The sequence below is a fragment of the Tamandua tetradactyla genome, chromosome 17 (genome assembly GCF_023851605.1).
Source record: "Tamandua tetradactyla isolate mTamTet1 chromosome 17, mTamTet1.pri, whole genome shotgun sequence".
Lineage (NCBI taxonomy): Eukaryota > Metazoa > Chordata > Mammalia > Pilosa > Myrmecophagidae > Tamandua > Tamandua tetradactyla.
Genome location: NC_135343.1, coordinates 43,561,512 through 43,579,695, shown reverse-complemented (window position 1 = coordinate 43,579,695; position 18,184 = coordinate 43,561,512). Strand labels below are relative to the sequence as shown.

Below are 18,184 nucleotides of genomic sequence, written 5' to 3'. Positions count from 1 at the left end.
GTGCACAGCATATCTCTTTCTCATCTAACTTTTGGATATGATGGGATTCTGTTTTGCTTTTAAGGTGAGGTGGGGCAGTGTAGAGGAGTGGAAATTTAGGAACTTTGTTTAGCTGCTTATGATGTTTGTATTCGGAACAAGAGAAAGAAGTTCAGGATAATTGCTACTTCATTGCAGAACAAAAGAAATGCATTTAAATATCTCAGTTCTCTGATCTCACCTACAGAAGACAAGCGGGACATAGTCAGGAACTTTGAGAGAGATTTTCACCCAGACAAAGCATTTGTTCAAGGTTATTCACTATGTAGAATCTTTTGTGTCCAGATTAAGAGCATTGTTTTTTTGTTTGTTTTTTGATACATCATTATAAATGCATTAAACAGAAACCTTATGTGTATTCATTCACTGGGATTTTACCTAGATTACAATAGAAAAGGGTAATATGTGTGGAGTAGGAAAGAATATGCTTAGCAAACAGCACATGGATTCAGTGGTCATTTCTTAGTCTTCTTATTACTTAACCTTTCAGTAGCATTTGACACCTGGGCTTCGAGGACAGCACTCCTTTGGCTCTCCTCCTACTTTACTAGCCCCTCCTCCTTAATAGTGGGGTTTTTGTTGTTGTTGTTATTTTTAATATTTATTCCCCCGCATATCCTCAACCTATAATAATGGAATATGCAGGTCAGTCCTTGAATTTTTTTTTCTCTCTTTTCACTCATTTTCTAGGTGCTATCCTTCAAGACTTAAAATACCATTTATACCTGGCAGTTCTCAAGTTTATATTTCCAATTTGGTTATCTTTTCCCCAGCTCAAGACTCTTATGTCCATCTGCCTTTTGGACACCTCTAGTTGAGGTTCCTCTAATTTAACATATTACAAACTCTAACTCTAGAGCTGCTCCTCTCAAACCACCATCTCTGCAGATTCCTCCCCATCTCAATTTCAGTTGTGTTGAAGATAGAGGAGTTTCCCTTACCTCTATTCTTTCTCTTATTCTCTTACCCTGTCCACCAGTGGTTCTGTCATCTCTACCTTAAAATATATCCAGGATTTGAACACTTCTCCTGCAGCTATTGGAATAGCCCTTCTAAATGGTCTTCTTTCTTTTGTACCTCATCTCTACAGTCTAATCATAACACAGTGGCCAGAGTAATCCTTTTTTTTTTTTTTGTAATTTGGGACCTCGTTTATTGTTTATTTTTTTATTAATTAATTTATTATTAAAAAATGTAACAAATGAACTAAAACATTAACATATGTAATCAGTAATTCATAATATGACCACTTAGTTGCATATTCATCATTTCTTAGAACATTTGCATCGATTCAAAAAAAGAAAAAGACAACAGAAAAAGAAATAAAACGAAAACATAAAAAAAAAAAGATTATGTATACCATACCCCTTACCCCTCCAGAGTAATCCTTTTGAATATATGTCACCTCATGATATTTTAAATGGATGTCACATCATGATATTGCCCACTGGGTGTCCATCCCACCAGGATTAAAAGCTTAAGTCCTCATAGTGGTCTACAAGGCCTTACAAGATTTGCAACCCCCCCAGTCTACTTTGACCTCATCTCTTACTACTTTCCATTTATGCTCTAGCCACACTGGTCTCCTTGCCATTGCTGCAATATGCTAGGCGTCCGGGGGTCTTTGTAGTTGTTTCTTCTACCTGGAACACTATTCTAGGTATCAATATGGCCTCCCTCACTTCCTTCAGGTTTCTACTCAACTGTCTCCTAATTGGTGAAACATTTCTTGAGTAGTCTATTTAAAATGAGAGAGAGCCATTTCCCTGTCCTCTCTATCCCTCTTCCCGTGCTTTATTTTTCTCCACAGCACTTATTGCTATTTGATATATTCTTCATTCATTTATCTGATCATTATGTGTTGCCTGCTATGTGCCAGGCTCTGATCTAGAAACTCCCTACTGTAGTTTGTCTATTATTTGTCACCCCTCACTGGAATGCAAATTTCCTAATGGCCAGCACTTCATTTTGCTCATTGCTATAACCCTACCTCCAAGAATGGTACCTGGAACATAGGAGTTAAGGAATAAATAAATGTATTCACTTTTTAAACAAAAATATATTGAATATATGGAGGGTGGTGAACCAGGTAATAAGGAGGGATATCTCTGTGAATAAGACATTGTTTCTGCCCTCAAGTTGCTCAGAGTCTTAAAAAATGCTTATTTTGACCTGAATAGACTACGTTCTCTGGCAGTATAAAGTGATACATCATTTTGCAATTGGGGTCGTAAAGACTGGTGTGCAGGATTGTTGATATCATTAGAAATGAAGCCTTGCTTTATCAGACCTGTCAGTAATTTGCACTGTTCCTAGGTGGTCAGGATTGATGATAATTTACTGCATTACTGGCTTTCTAGGCTGTGGTTCCTATTTGGTTTTGCCTTGTTAGGACAGTTACGGCTTTTTCAAGAGTTTCTTACAAGTTTCATTACCAGTCTTGATTCCTTTTAGATACCTTCTAGACATTTTCTGTCATAGCCACCTCTTCCCTGGATAAGTAAAAGAGTTTACTAACTTAACTTTCCTCCATATCTGAAAGTGCTAATGTACTGTTTTTGAGAACAAGAGAGTGAGGGTGAGAGGTAGAGGGCTTGCAGCTTCATTTTTTTTAGTAAGTACTGTATACTCTTTTTTTTTTAGTTTAAAGAAGCATGTTTCTTTTCTAATAAGAGTAATAAAGATTTTATTTCTAAAAGCAAATATGTTAATATATTGCTTTTTATATAGTATTAGATTTACAATAAATATTTCCCTGTCTCCCTGATCAGATCCTTACTCCTGTATTACACAAGGGAAATGAAACACTAGACCCTTGCTTCAAGCTACCCATTGAACTGGTGTCTAGGTAGGAAAACAACCCTTTCCCTTTAGATGAAGTTGGAGTTCAGGAAGTAGTAGTCGTTGGGAGAGGCTCAAGGGGATTGATAATGATGATGGTAATGATAATAACAGTAGTAATTGTAATGGCTAACCTTGATGAGCCAGGCACTGTGCTAAGAACCTGCCTGATAAGATTGCTGTAACGATTAAATGATATCAGCCATGTAATGTACTCAGAATAGTGCTTGGTACATAGAACATGCTTACTAAATCTCAGTTGTTATCATAATTAAAATAGTTATCATTATTTAACAGATGGAGAAGCAGAGGCCCTAGAGAGAGGTAAGACATTTTGCCTAAGTCACACAGCAAAGTAAAGATGAAACAAGGATTTGAACCTAGGCAGTCAGACTCAAGGGCTCTTGTACTAAACCATTATCCTACACTAAGCTATACTGTCCGGGACAAGAACTGCATCTAGTCTCCCTTAAGTCAAGCATAGATGTGTTGGTCAGGCTTGGGTTCTGACTTGCCTTACCTTCATTGTGATCTTAAGCATCTTACCATCATAGCATGTACCTTGATTATTCTTTGAATTGATTCTTCTCTGGATCCAAAGAAAGGAGAAGAAACAAGTAAGCAATAGGTTAGTTATGGTCTAACCTTGAAGGATTGGGTGATTCCCAGCCTGGGTTGGAAAATGGAGCTTGATAAATACCTGTGCCCTCCCCAGTGCTTTTTTTCCTAGAAGTAGGAGCTTGTCCGGTCTTTCTTGTTATTATAGTTGTCTCTCTTCCTAATTTAGCTGATAATGATGAGAAGCAGCACATTGTACACATCGAGGACTTTCTATGTGCCATGCATTTTACATGGATTATGTCATTAATCCTTAAAAGAACCCTACAGTGTTGTCCCTATTTTGCAGAGACGGAGAGGTTTGGAAACTTGCTTTAAGTCATAGAGTTAGAGCTGGAATTTGAAGGTGGAGCCTGACACCAGTGCCCATCATGCTCTTAAAGTCTACGTTCTTTAAGCCTTCAAAAAACCTCTAATTCTTACATGTCTAAGCTTGGGCCAATTGGCTTAGGAACTAGCAGGGCTAACCCTATTTTTCTTGGAAAATGGGAAGATTTTGACCACTGAGTAAGGAGGCCTGTGGTCTTTCTTGACCTTGTTACCAACTTGACATGTCCAGAACTCTACTTTTATCAGCGTTTGTGTCATCATCTGTTCAACAGGAAGATTGCTGTAGATAGCCTCTGAGGTCCCTTCTAACTTGGATGTTCTGTGATTGATCATGTGAAGTGAGGAGAGTAGCACCTGCCCAGCTCTTTGATTTTGGACCAGTGGTGTTTGTGAGGTCTTTGGGAGCCTCTGTGCGAGGAAAATGCCAGGTTCCAGGGAAGGAAATAAACCATCTCCTTGAAGAAGGTAGATCTGGGCTCTTTTTTGAGGCTGGTTGCCAAGGAAACCCAGCCTCTGGCCAGCAACAGCCAGGAATGCTTTGGTTCAGAGTTGGGTACAGATAACGAAAACAAGCAGCACATTAGGTTTCACTTCCCTTGCCAACTCCCCCCTTCCCTTCTCCTTTCCCTTTCCTTTCCAGGTTACTAGCTTTGAATTTTCTCTGTGTGTCTGGCACTGTTTTTAAAGTATTTTAAAAAGTACCATATAATTTAATATTCATAGTAATATTATGAGATGTGTACTACTACCCTAAATTTACAGATAATGAAACTGAGGCACATAGAGTTAAATAATTTGTCTACATTTACTCAGGTGAAAAGTGGTGTCAAACTCATGCTTTTAGCCACTAAGTTGTATTGCCTGGTCAACTTTTAAAGAAAAAAAGCAGAGAGGACTCTATTAGTATTTTTTATTTTGTTTTTTTTTACTTCAAATGATAGACTCTTGGCCCTGGAAAGAGCCTTTGAGGTAATTTAATACAGTCTCCTTGTCTCCACTTTGCCATTCAATTACAGGAATGCTTTCTATCACCCCCCTGACAGATGACCGTCCAAAGTCTCCTTTCCATTGACAGGGAAGCTCATCACTTTTTGAAGGATCCTGTTATATTGTTGAATAGCTCTTATTGGTAGAAAATTATTTCTTATTTTGAATTGAAATCTAATTAAGACTTTTCATTAATTTTTGGCCTTCCTCTGGAACCATACCGAATAAAATCTAATCCATCTTTCACGTCAGTCTTGTGAATGTTTGAAAATAGTCTTCCCATTTATAAGGTATATTTTCATTTTTCTCATAGCATCTAAGCTTATTTTTAATTCAGATTGATCCGAATAAAAGCAATCTCTACAATTTACTACTTTGTAAGTGCAACCTAAAACATCTATGCTTTACCTCTTATGATTAGGGTAGGCACCAAGTTGGCCTTTCCCAAATCCTTGAGAATGAGTAGATAGTGAGCGAAATCTTTGCAGTTGTGTATGAGTCTGGAAGAATTGCAGTTTTCTACTCGTATAATCTCTAGGAGGTCACGCTACTGTCCTGTACAGATAGATCTTAAGAGCCCACAAAATGGCTGGGAGTTTATCCGGGACACTTGACAAAACTGCACTTACTTTATCAGGCCACTAGGTGATGAGCAACTCACAAACCTAGACTGCCAGTGACGGGTGGGTACAGTAGTTTCTGTTTGTACTTGGAAAGGCCATCAAGAGTCATGTAGTCCAACTCCTCAATAAAAGATTTGGGGGCCAGGGTGGGGGGTGGAGGCGGACAAGGTGGATGTATGACTCTTGTATACTTTGTTTTTCCTGGCTTTGTTCCAACTAAAAATATTAATTGCTTGGGACATTTTGCTGTTATTTTCCTAGAAGGGGATACGGATGGTTCTTTTGAGGTCCTAATATATCCAGTTCTTGTTTTCTTTTCCTTCATGTGTGAATGGTGTCTTTGGCTGGGTTTAGCATTCTGTAAGCTTCTTTTTACTGTCTTCAGTTTCTGGTGATACAGATAAGAAGTCCAGTGCCAATAGGATTCTTGTTTCATTGTAAATAATAATCTATTCTCTCTTTTAGAAAGTTGGTAAATTTTTTCTTTATGTTTCACTATGATATGCTTAGATGTATGTCTTTTAAAAATAACCCTGCTTGGCACTTGGTGATCCTCTTAGACTTAAAAACTTAAGTCTTTTTTCAGTTCAGGAAAATTTTGTTGCTTCCTTTCTTTCTCTTTCCAAATCCCTTACTTTCAAATGAGAAAACTGAACCCAGAAAAGTGAAGTGACTTGTATAAGGTCACATAAATAGTTACAAATGAACCTTAAGCAAATAACCTGACATCTCTGATGAACTAGACTTTTAGTGTATTGACTGTCACTCCAGTGAGAGGGCTCTCATGAACAAGTTGGGAATTTTTTAATGAGGCAAGATTTTTTTTTTTAATTGGACTTCATCAGAATTTAATGCTTTTGTTCATCCATGAACATTATCAAGAAAGTGAAAAGACAACCAACAGAATAGGAGAAAACATTTAGAAACATAATAAGGGTTGAATAACCAGGATATGTAGAGAACAAATAATAAGAAAATGACATACAATTCAATTTTAAAATGGGTAAAGGATTTGAATAAATATTTCTCCAAAGAAGATATCCAAATGGCAACTAAGCACCATGAAGAGATGAGTGAGGCAAGACTTTTGCCTCATGTTTGTGGGGAGATGAAAAGTGATCAAATTTATTATGATTAATATGTGGCCCATGTGAGGGCCTGCAGAGTCCTTGGTCTCCCAGATATAGAGAGCTACCCCAAAGCTTTAAATCTTAATAAAGCTGGGACATTGCTCAGGCACTTGGAAAATTAGACATTTAGTTGTCAGGAGTTAGATAAGTATAGGCATTTCCCTGTTGTAAATATTGGAAAATAAATGTCATCTGAAGGCTTAGAGATAAATATCATAAACCAGACTTATCGGCAGTCTGGTTTCTGTTTTGAGTTCCAGCCTTGGACCTTTTTCTGCTGGGAACCACCTGTTGCTGGCTCTGTTGATCTTTGGATTTCCCCAGTCTTTCAGTTCCTTTCAGTTTTGAAATGAAATCTACTCCAGAGGGCGAGGTCAGACTTTGAGAGGACTTTGACAGCTCACATCAGGTTGTTTTCCTTCCAGAGCTGCCTGGTATGTGACTGTTTGAGGCTCATCAGGCTGTGATACAGACTGATTGATGGTGAGTCAGCTATTGGGTAAGGCCTACGCCATGTCATTTCTTCTAGGTAACCAGAAAACACGTAGGCCAAATACGTTGTCTTTATTGTCCTCAGTAAGTTAAGAGGGTGAACACCAGAAGGCTGCCATGATCTCTTTGCCTTTGATTTGCTGAAGAAGGAAAGGCTTTATTTCTGTTTCTTCTCTCCACATTTGTAGAACTTCCTTTCCTTTAAGTCAGGAGCCAAATCCCTGGCCTCTTTCTTTTTTTTTTGTTGGGGTGGTGCATGGGCCGGGAATTGAACCCCGGTCTCCGCTTGGCAGACGAGCTTTTTACCACGGAACCTGGCCTCTTTTTGCTGCTCCAGCTTCTAAATCTGTATACTGTGCCTCTTGGACTTGTTGCTTTCGTGTGAATTGCCTTCCCCAGAAACCCTTAGACCTCCAGAGAATGTAGTTTTCTCTCTTCAGAGCTTTGCTATAAATCTGCTTTCCATCATGTTGCAACACTTCACTTGAAATCTTTACAAGTGGAACTCTTTCTTCAACTCATACCACACAATTTCCCCCGCTGACTTGACTAGGCTGCCCCCATCCCCATTTGACAGCATGCCTGAGCTGCTTCTGGATCACTAAACTTTGATGTCCTGCAGATACTGCTTCCCTTTTGAGACTTTTGCTTGCTGGCAAGGGCTCCTGATCCCATCTACACCCATTCTTCCATGTTTGTTAGGAATTTGGTGTATGAACTGCCCCCTGGAGTTGTGTTCCAGGCTGGGGGATTGGTGGCCAGTGCTGGCCTGGGTCCAAAGATTCAGGATGAAGTGTGGAATTAGGGGGCTTTGTGTCCCAGAAGGGAAGCTGGAAGATCTGAGCTTTAAGCCATAGAGGACTGGAGGGACAGAGATAATTTAATATCTGAAGCAAAGAATGTCCTTTGTGGGCTTCTTCTTGTGCCCATTCTTTTTTGAATAATTAATTTTTAATTTTATGAGAAATATACATTCTAAAAAATCAAAACAGATAATGTTTTGTCAACCCTGCCTCCCCCCCTCCCCAATTTCATTTGTTTCTATATTGCTCAGAGGCAACCTGTTACCAGTTTGGAATGTACCTTCTAGACATTTTCCTGTGTGTTTACGTACATATATATGAATCCAGAAAAAAAATTTAAGTGCTTTTTTATGTTTTATTTATTTATACAAATGATACCACATTTTATAAATGGCTCTGGCATTTTCTACTTTGGCTTAATAATATGCTGACTATACTCTGTGGTAATATCTGAATATACATATTCTTTTTGGCTGCTGTATAATATTTCATAGATTGGATATACTGTATTTTATTTAGCTTTTTTCCTTATTGAGGGGCATTGAAGAATTTGTTTTTTTTCCCAATTGTAAATGATTTTTGTTGAGTTTTAAATGTCAGCTTACCGTTCCTAGGCCTTTAAAAATTTTTTTTTCTTATACCCTCCTTTGTGATCTCAACCTCTTTGACAGCTTTGGTTCTTATCTACATGTGGATGACTCCAAAATTTCTATTTCACGTCCAGATGTCTCTTCAGGCCAGAATATCCTACTGCCTACCTGGACATCTGCACTGGGTTGTTTGCCAGCCCTGCAGAATGCAGCCCCCTGCTCTTCCCCTCCTTCTTCTTCTTCCAGTTCCCTGTCTCACTGTAAATAGTACCACCATTCACGTGGTTGCTCAAGTCCTGAAGCTAGCATTCATTCATGAATCCTCCCTCCTTTCCTGTATCTGACAACCAGTCAGTCACTAGGACTCGTCCTCCTACCACCTCACCTTGAATTCTGTCTCTTCTTTCCATCTTCATTGTCATTACCAGACCTCAGTTTCCTAATCTTTAAAAGAGTATTTGTGAGAATTAAATGAATTAATATATGTAACATGCGTAGAAGAATAGGTTAGTACTTAGTAAGTGCTATATGAGTATTAGCTGTGAACATCTTCATTCTCTTCTTAATCTGTTTAATCCACTCTCATCTCTGCCTCCAATTTTTTAAAAAATTTATTTATTAATTAAAAAATAAAGAAACAAAATAAAAGAACATACATTAAAAAAAAAATTAAAGAAAAAAAAAAGGGTGGGCCACGGTGGCTCAGCAGGCAAGAATGCTTGCCTGCCATGCCAGAGGACCTGGGTTTGATTCCCGGTGCCTGCCCATGTAAAAAATAAAAAAAATAAAAATAAATAAAAATAAAAAAGAACATACATAATTACTAATTCACAATATCATCACTTAGTTGCATATTCATCATTTCTTAGAACATTTCTGCCTCCAATTTTGATCTTATATTGTTCACCTCCATTCCATTCTCTACACTGCAGCCAGAGTGATTTTTATAAAATATAAGACTGAGGGTGATGTCACTCCCTTGCTTACAGAAATTTCAGTGATATTTCCAGTGGTCTTTTGCACGTGCTGTTACCCCAACTAGAATGTAAATTCTCTGAGAACAGAGATACTGTGTACTTTATTCACTGTTGTATTCCTAGCACCTAGGACAATGCCTGGCATTGTAGGCCCTTGGTAAATTCTTGCTGAATGAACTATAAAGTAGTTTCACCCTCTTGGCCTGCCAGAATCATCTGCCTCAATACACTCTCACCTCATCCTTCTCACAGTTCATTATTCCGTCTCTTCAGATGTACTTTTCTTGCCTCAGGACCTTTGCATAAGCTATTCCCTCAGCCTAGAACACTCTTCTTCAAATGTCCTGCCACTGCCTGGGTATGTTTTATTCATCCTTCAAGTTCCATGTTAGATATAACTTAACCTGACAAGCCTTGATCCTGCATCTCTGTGTGCATTCCCTTTGTTGTCATACATATTGTAATTGTTTGCTGACTCCTTCACTGTACTTAAATTCTGTGGGGGCATAGGCCTATGTCTTGCTCACCATGTATTTCTGCCACCTAACTGATGGGCTGTGGACTGAAAGGGCCACTTGAGGTAGGAGTGGCAGGTGGGGGAAAGAACTACCACGGGTAGCACCAGAGGGCTAAGAAGATATACTTTAGGATGTCAGCGTGAGGTCTAGACTTTTGGCCCTTGGCTTATTGTCACTTTCCTTATTCCATCATACTTTATGATAACAGTTTTTGCCTGGATGAACTGTGTAACACACTTGTCTCTCTCCAAGTCATATTCCTGAAACTAGGATAAGCCTGGCAGGGGACTTGCCCATGGAGGGGCCTGTGTGTGCTGAATGATAAAGGTTGAGGATCTGGCCAATTGTTTATTCCAGGTGGCTGATGGCAGGCTGGTGGTGAAGTGGAATCCTATGTAAGGAAGGAAGCAAAAGGCCTGAGGGATAAGGTGAGGTAAGGCTGAAAACAGGAAGCTGAATCACTTGGTCAGAAAGCCTAGAGAATTAGGATAATGGGTGGAGTATAAGAAGGGACAGGGCAGGCAATTCAGGATTAAGGTCATACATAATTTTAGGGATTACTTAAAATCATCTTTTAGCATTCTTATTTCTTTAGTCTGGAACCAGCCTTTGGATTATATGAAGGATCAGGTAGTTGACCTACAAGGGTTTAGGCTAGATTGCGTATTACTCTTTATGTATTTTATTTGTGTTTACTTTAAAATCACATCCTCAGAAGTCCTACCATACTTTTTTACCACACCTCAGTTTCTGCTGTCAAGAGCCAGCCTTTCTTCCATTTAATTATTCCAAGTTCAGCTCGCTCATTTTTGTAAAAAACTTTCCTTTGCAGAAGGTTGCACCAACCCTGGAGCTTCTTGAAATAGATGAGGAAACCCGAGAGCAGTTCTTCAGGCTACCTTCTCCCACTGAACCAAGCATGGGAGCTGGCCTTAGCAGCTTCAGGAGTTGAGGACTCTCTTCACAGCCTGAATCTGTGGAATTTGCCTCTGAATTTGGGAGGAGGAACATGAGAATATAGAATATAGGGTGGAAACTTATTAATGAAGCATAGTAAAGAATAGTGGAAGACTGGCTGGATGTACGTGGATGGCAGGATCTGAAGGTGTGTGGCCAGTGGGCCTCAAGGTTTCTGGCCTAGAATGGGCCTAGATTTTATGGCAGGGTTAGGGGGCTCTTATGTGCCAAATAAGGGTCTTGATGAGTAGTACTAGTCAGTATCCCTTAGAGGTGTCCTGTATTCTTTCTATGCAGCCTGTAGCAGGATGGATGATGAGATGAAAATTGTGGGGATAGAAATGATACTGAGAAGAGGTGTGTTCTCTTTTAAAGGTTGGTTGAATGATTACGCACCTACTGGACAGTCTGTGGCCTGGTAACCTGGCCTGTATGAGTGGAGGCACCGGTACGCTTTCCCAGGGCTCCACTGAACCTAAGAGAACTAGAAATTGAGGTTGTTGTTAGTGATTTCCCCAGGGCTGCTCCTGTCTTTGCTGGTCTCCTCTGCTCTCCAGGCCCCATGGCTTTCAGATTCCATAATCTATTCAGACTCTTCTTTCTAGATGACTCATTCCATGCTCAGCTTGACTCTTTTTTTTCTATTAAAAAAAAAAATTAACAATAAACGAACAAAAACATTCTTAACATATGATCATTCTGTTCTACATATATGATCAGTAATTCACAATATCATCATGTAATTGCATATTCATCCTCATGGTCATTTCTTAGAACATTTCTCAGCTTGACTCTTGACTCTGCTTAATCCTCGAATTTTGACATTGCCAACCAGCTTCAGGTGTGGGCTTTTCTCCATCAGCCCTATTTCTGGAGCTATAGTTTTGAAGCTTTAATGCAGCAGAATTACCTATTGGGGAGAGGGTGGAGGACTGGATATTTGTTTAAAATGCAGATTCCTCATCTCCTGGATAATTCTGATTCAGTGGGTATGGAGTGGTAGGTAGCTAGGAATCTGACTTTTAATCTGTCTCCCAGGTGATTTTGATACCAGTTATCATCTGAAAGGCATATTTGGAGAAACTCCCTTAGCACATTTTCTGCCAGTCCCCCATCCCTAAAGAAGAAGGAAGGGGCTTTGAATCCTTTACTTGGACCCTAAGGTCCTAGGAACCTTTACCTGTCACCTGTCATCCAGTGGGGACAATTGATAACCATCTCTATGCACCAGAATCCCATTTTTTTGTTGCCGCTACCAGGAGCAAAGCCCAGATGAGATGGAGACCTTAGTGATTCTCCCCTGGCAAATCAGTATCTCTGGGGCTTTCAGAAGCTTTTGGACTCAGAAAGCATGTATCAGTGTGGCTACAATGTAGACCTTGAAGACTGCCAGTCTCCCTTCAGATTTGTCTCTGGAGTTCTTCCCTTCTCTGTGCACGTTGACGCGGCATCAGCTTGGGCCTTCGTCATCTGGTCTCCAAGCTCTTCCGATCCCCATTCCAGTCATTCTTCACACTGCTTCCCCTCATCCTCCTATAAAACAACCTGATCTTATCTCTCTGTCACATTGCTACCTACATGATCAAGTAAAATCAGATGTCTCACTTTGGAGTCCTCTTACAGAATTTGGCCTAAGCTGTGGCCTACAAAGCCTTATAAGACCTGGTTCCTGCCTGTTTCTCAAGTCTCATCTCAGACCCCTCTCTTCCTTACCTACTGCAGGCAACCTCACCTGCTGGTAGTTCCTTGACCTCTTCTCCCCTCTCTGGCCTCAGGACTATTGCAGTGTTACAGTCTCTGTCTAGTACACTCTTTACCCTGCTCTTCACTTCATCAACTGTCCCTTGCCTTTAAATGTTAATTAAGCATTGTCTCTTCAGAGGTCTTATTTTTTTGGCCACTCTGTATAGAGTCTTCTTTTTACTCTTTAAGCATTTTATTTGCTTTGTTAGACCACTTGACCACTGTTTGCTTGTTTGTCTTTCTCTCTTACTAGGTGATAAGCTCACCAAACAAGTGTCAATCATCAATTCACAGTTGCTTAGAGGATTTATAAGGAATGAAATCTGAAAGTTTTGTTGAGAGGAAAAAATATGCATAGTTGGTGTGCAAAGCCTTTAACATATTTTGCTTAAAAAATACATCTTACTGTATATTGATAAGGAACTAGTTGAGTAAATTATGGTGGATATAGCCATATTATACAACTATTAAAAATAAGAAGCTTGATAGATAATAATATAGAACAGTCTCCAAGATAAAGAGGAAAGAAAAGCAAGGTGCACAATAGTGTTTGTGGTATGCTAATATTAGTAGGTGTATGATAGAAGTGGGGAACAATTGTATATATCCAGAATATCTGTGGAAGTTTTTTTTAATATCTCATTTGTGTTACAACAAAATTTTTTTAACCATATTCACATTACCTTTTTTATTTTTACAACTTTTCTTTTTATTCACCAGTATATGTTACCATCACATTTACCAGTTATATATTACCACCATACATTGCCTTTTTTTTTCCCTTTATGTGCTGTATGGCTGGGGTCTCATTTCATTCTTTTTCAATAAGGGGATAAGTGAGTAGTATCCCCTTATTGCAGCACCATTTGTTGAATTTTTAAATTTTCTTTTGGTTTTTCTTCTGTTTGCTTGCTTGTTTGTTTGGGATGTGCATGGACTGGGAATCGAACCTGGGTCTCCTGCATGACAGGCTAGACTTTTACCACTGAACTACCCTTGCACCCTCCAATATATTGCCTTTTTATAAATGTTTTTTAAAGTACCTTGCTTCACCCTATAAATGTGATCCTGAAAAATTAGTTGTGAACATTGTATATTTGCTTGTATGCGTTTATGTGTGTGTGTCTGGCAGCAAAGACTGGGATTTAAGGGTGTGTTCAATTTTATCTCCCTACATTTTACAGCAAAGAGAAAAATCCCTTTTGTTTAGTGAATGATCCCCAATTTATGTCTTGGATTTCTGTATTTAGGATTTTCTTGAAGTGAAACATACTTCTATTAAGAATGGAACTAAAAAAGGGGAAGATTTGGTCAGTGTTTGAAATTGAAGATCCCTGTGTGTGTCAGGACAATGCACCTTCTTCCTATTTCATTGACTCGAACTCTGAGTCCTTTTTATTTGCATGGGCAGGCACCGGGAAGCAAACAGTCCTTTTTTAAATAGTGTGTTTTCTGTGTTGATTTTGTCTTCCCAAATGGAGTATATTCTTGAAGGCATGAGGCATGTCTTCTGATTAAATCCTATAGTGATGAGCATAGTAGAAGTTGCTCAATGCACTTATTCATGTGAAGACATATTCAATGAAGACAAGAGAGGGAGAGAGAAAAAAGCTCCTCTGTAGAGGTGATTGCCTTTTGTTTTTCTTTGACTCATCCTGTACCCTTCTCCAGCAGGAAATTTTTTCAACTTGCAGACTAAGAGTATGCGTGTGTCCCTGTGTGTGTGTGTGTGTGTGTGTGTGTGTGTGTTGAGAGAGTTGGGGTGGGGAGGCGCAGGGGAGTGAGGGATATTCCCTACTGAAAGGCCAGGAAGCAGAAGTCTGAATGGGGCCACTCTCCAGAAACATTGGCCTCTGGAGTGACTTTCCTAGAACTTAGATTGAGCTTTATGAGCTGAGGTACCTGAGGGCTCTGGCCTGATAGTGTATAGAGAGACTTTAGTGTTGCAGCCCTGAGGGGAATCTCAGATTTCTTTCCTTTTCCTCATATCAAGCCTGGGTAATCAGCTGTTGGAAGGGTAGCTGGACCTGTTTTGCCCTAGGCTTCTTAAATTGAGTAGCACGTGTAGGCATGTTTGATAAAAGTGATTTTGCTATTTTGAGTGATAGTATATGAAAGCTTTTTTTCTTTTTAAATTTATTTACTTTTTATATCTGATACATAACCACATAGAAACACAAACATTCTTATCATATCATTTTGTTCTTGTTGTATAATCAGTAACTCACACTGTCATCACATAGTTGTATATTCATCATCATGATCATTTCTTAGAACATCTGCATCAATTCAGAAAAAGCAATACAAAGATAACAGAAAAAAATTCAAACATACCATACCCCTTACCCCTCCCCTTCACCGATCACCAGCATTTCAATCTACTGAATTTATTTTAACATTTGTTCCCCCTATTATTTATTTTTAATCCATATGTTTTACTTGTCCGTCGATAAGGTAGACAAAAGGAACATCAGACACAAGGCTCTCACAACCACACAGTCACACTGCGACAGCCATATCATCATACAATTATCTTCAGGAAACCTGGCCACCAGAGTACAGCGCCACATTTTTAGACATTCCCTCCAGCCTCTCTATTACACCTTAAGTAAACGGGTGATATCTATTCAATGTGTAAGAATAATCTCCAGGATAACCTCTTAACTCTGTTTGGAATCTCTTAGCCTTCGATACCTTATTTTGTCTCATTTTGCTCTTTCCCCTTTCGGTTGAGAATATTTTCTCAATCCCTTGATGCTGAGTTCCAGCTCATTCTAGGATTTCTGTCCCATGTTGCCAGGAAGGTCCACACCCCTGGGAGTCATATCCCACGTAGAGAGGGGAAGAGCAGTGAGTTTGCTTACTGTGTCGGCGGAGAGAGAGGCCACATCTGAGCAACAGAAGAGGTTCACTTGGGGTGACTCTTAGGCCTAATTTTAAGTTAGGCTTAACCTATTCTTTGCCGGATTAAGTTTCATATGAACAAACCCCAAGATTGGAGGCTTGGCCTATTGCTTTGGCTGTCCCCACTGTCTGTGAGAATATCAAGAATTCTCCACTTGGGTAAGTTGAATTTTCCCTCTTTCTCACCATTCCCCTGGGGGACTCTGCAAATACTTCCCTATTCACTATTCAAATCGCTCTGGGATTTATTTGGGCATCACTCTGGACAAACCTAGAAAATCTCAAGCCCTACGCAAAATTCCAAGTACTTATAGTGTTCGATTAAGTTATCCACATAAGTTATATTAGGAAATGCACTAGTTAAAATATGAATTTTGTACCAAATAAACATTTTTACTTGTCTCACACATAACGTTAAAGTTTTAAAATATTAATTACCATCTATTTTCAACACCCTGCATTATTGACATTCCTTTGTTCTTCCTCATGCAGAAACATTTTTAAATTTGCACATTTAGTCACTATCATTATATACTCTAAGCATTCCTAGATTATAGTACGTGAACGCTTATAACATAGGTCCTGACATGTTAACATGGTAGGAGGCCAAGAGGCAACAGATAATATGTGAAAAATATTTTGAATCACTCGAATCTAGGCCCTCTTTCTCTACTTGTGTGCCTCCACTTCCACCTCCAGATGGAAGAAGTAGGGGACAGTGACATGGATTCTACCTTTAGGAGGTTGCCAATTCCTCCTTTGTGGCTTTATGCTCATGTAAAGATTATAATCTGTTTCTGCATATCTGAGAGCAGATGTATCTGGACTTTGTTCACCAGGCTTCTCAAAACCTTACCCCAAACTGAAAGTGTTCAAATTAACCTAGCATGTTAAGTCACCTTGGGTAGCTTTCTTGATAGGGATCTAGTTTTGACAATCTTAGTGGGAAGTCTATGAATCTTTAGGGTAGCTGGGCAAAGGGATGGGGCAGTTGGGCACGCATTAATTTAGGATAGGCTGTGGTGCAGGCATGGAGAAAGAAACAAGAAGGGGGTAAAAAGACCTCTACTTGAGGTCATTTTCTGCTCATGGGAAGATGCACTCACTCATGTGTGAGGGACAGAGGTCTAGCCTGGTATGGCCTATTGTCTCCCTGTGAATGAGTCAGCCTTACTCCTGGCTGCCCCTGCAGGGCTTTTGGGTTTGGTAGGGGCTGCAAATAGGGAATCTGTAGCCGTGCTTCAAGTCCTGCAGATGTGCATAGAGGGGGACGCCTGTGCCTTCTGGGACCTTTTTGCCATGTGCTGAAGTGAGAGGAATCTCATTCAGATCCCATACAAGTTTTCCTCCATCTGCATTGATGTCCTCTTTTCCTCTCAGTTTACTCAATTCTAAACTTTTTTTTTTGGGGGGGGGGTGCATGTTCTGGAAATCGAACACGGGTCTCTCGCATAAAAGTGGGCATTCTAACCACTGAACTACCTGTGTACCCGATCCTAAACTTTTATCGCTTCCATCCTGTCACTGACCTGGCTTCTAGGAAGAAGAGGGAAAAGGGTGAGGAAGGATGGGGAGAGTTAAAAACTGTACCATTTGCTTGGTACACAGCGTGGAGCCTCAGTTGGTATTATCTCAGTACATATTGTTTCTCTCTCCCAGTTAGAGTATAAGCATGCGTACGTGTAGTTTTATATAAATGGAATCATACCTTAATACTATTTTTCTTCCCTAAAACTGTTTTTTAATCTTTATTTCATTTGATTGTGTGCTGTACTGTTATTTTTTCATATCAGTAAATACAGAATGAATGGTTGAATTATATTTCAGTGTGTGGATATTCCATAATGCATTTTATTCTCTAATGTTTAATCCATATATCTCATCTGTTAGAAATAAAGCCTTTCCCGACTCTCTTAAAATTGTAACAATTTCCTTTTTCGTCTCTATCTCCCTTTTCTTCTTTTTCTCTGTAGATTTATTCAGTACGTGATAGATTACATACTCTTGTTGTTTGTTTATTGTCTAACTCCCTCTATTAGGATGTAAGCTCCATGAAGACAGGAATTAATTTTTTTCTTTCTTATCCACTGCTCTGTACCTGGTGCTTAGGATAGTTCCTGCTGCAAAGTTCGTGGCCAGTAAATATTTGTTGAATGAATTTGTTGGAGTTTTGGTGTACCTATTGGGTTTTTTATGTGCAATGTTTTTGCTGTTGTCCATGAGCTATGATTAATATCTTGGTCCATAAACTTGCACACTTGTTACTTGTCTCCTTAGAATAAATTCCAAGAAATGGAAAGGCTGAGTTAAGGGATATGTACATTTAAAGTGTCAATTCATGGAACCAAACTACCTTCAAGAATGTGAACTTGTGCTAACAGCGCATGAGATTGCCGAATTCCCCACATCTGTATTAACACCAGGTGTTGTGTTTTTCATCTTCCTCATTTGACAGATCTTCTCACAGAACATTGTGGTTGAGTGTGAGCCTGGAAGCCATCCTACTGGAGGCTGAATTCTGACTCAACTATTTACTATTTGTGTGACTGGGTAAGCTGTACCTTCTCTCTCTTTCTCAGTTTTGTATTTGGTGAAATAGAGATAATGATAGCACCTATTTTGTGGGGTTGTT

The 18,184-nt window shown here is 39.4% G+C and overlaps 1 long non-coding RNA gene across 13 annotated transcripts in view; it reads left to right on the top strand.

Annotated features, from left to right (window-relative positions):
* The window catches only part of LOC143660963 (uncharacterized), a 56,935-nt gene that overhangs the window by 6,158 nt on the left and 32,593 nt on the right, over positions 1-18,184 (top strand). For 11 of the 13 annotated variants that reach the window (XR_013164352.1, XR_013164351.1, XR_013164347.1 and 8 more), the window contains one exon: positions 18,008-18,102. This is a non-coding gene — a long non-coding RNA (uncharacterized LOC143660963). Of the gene's footprint in view, positions 1-3,177; positions 3,205-6,993; positions 7,052-18,007; positions 18,103-18,184 lie in introns of all 13 variants that reach the window. The other 2 variants (XR_013164349.1, XR_013164354.1) reach the window with 2 other exon arrangements.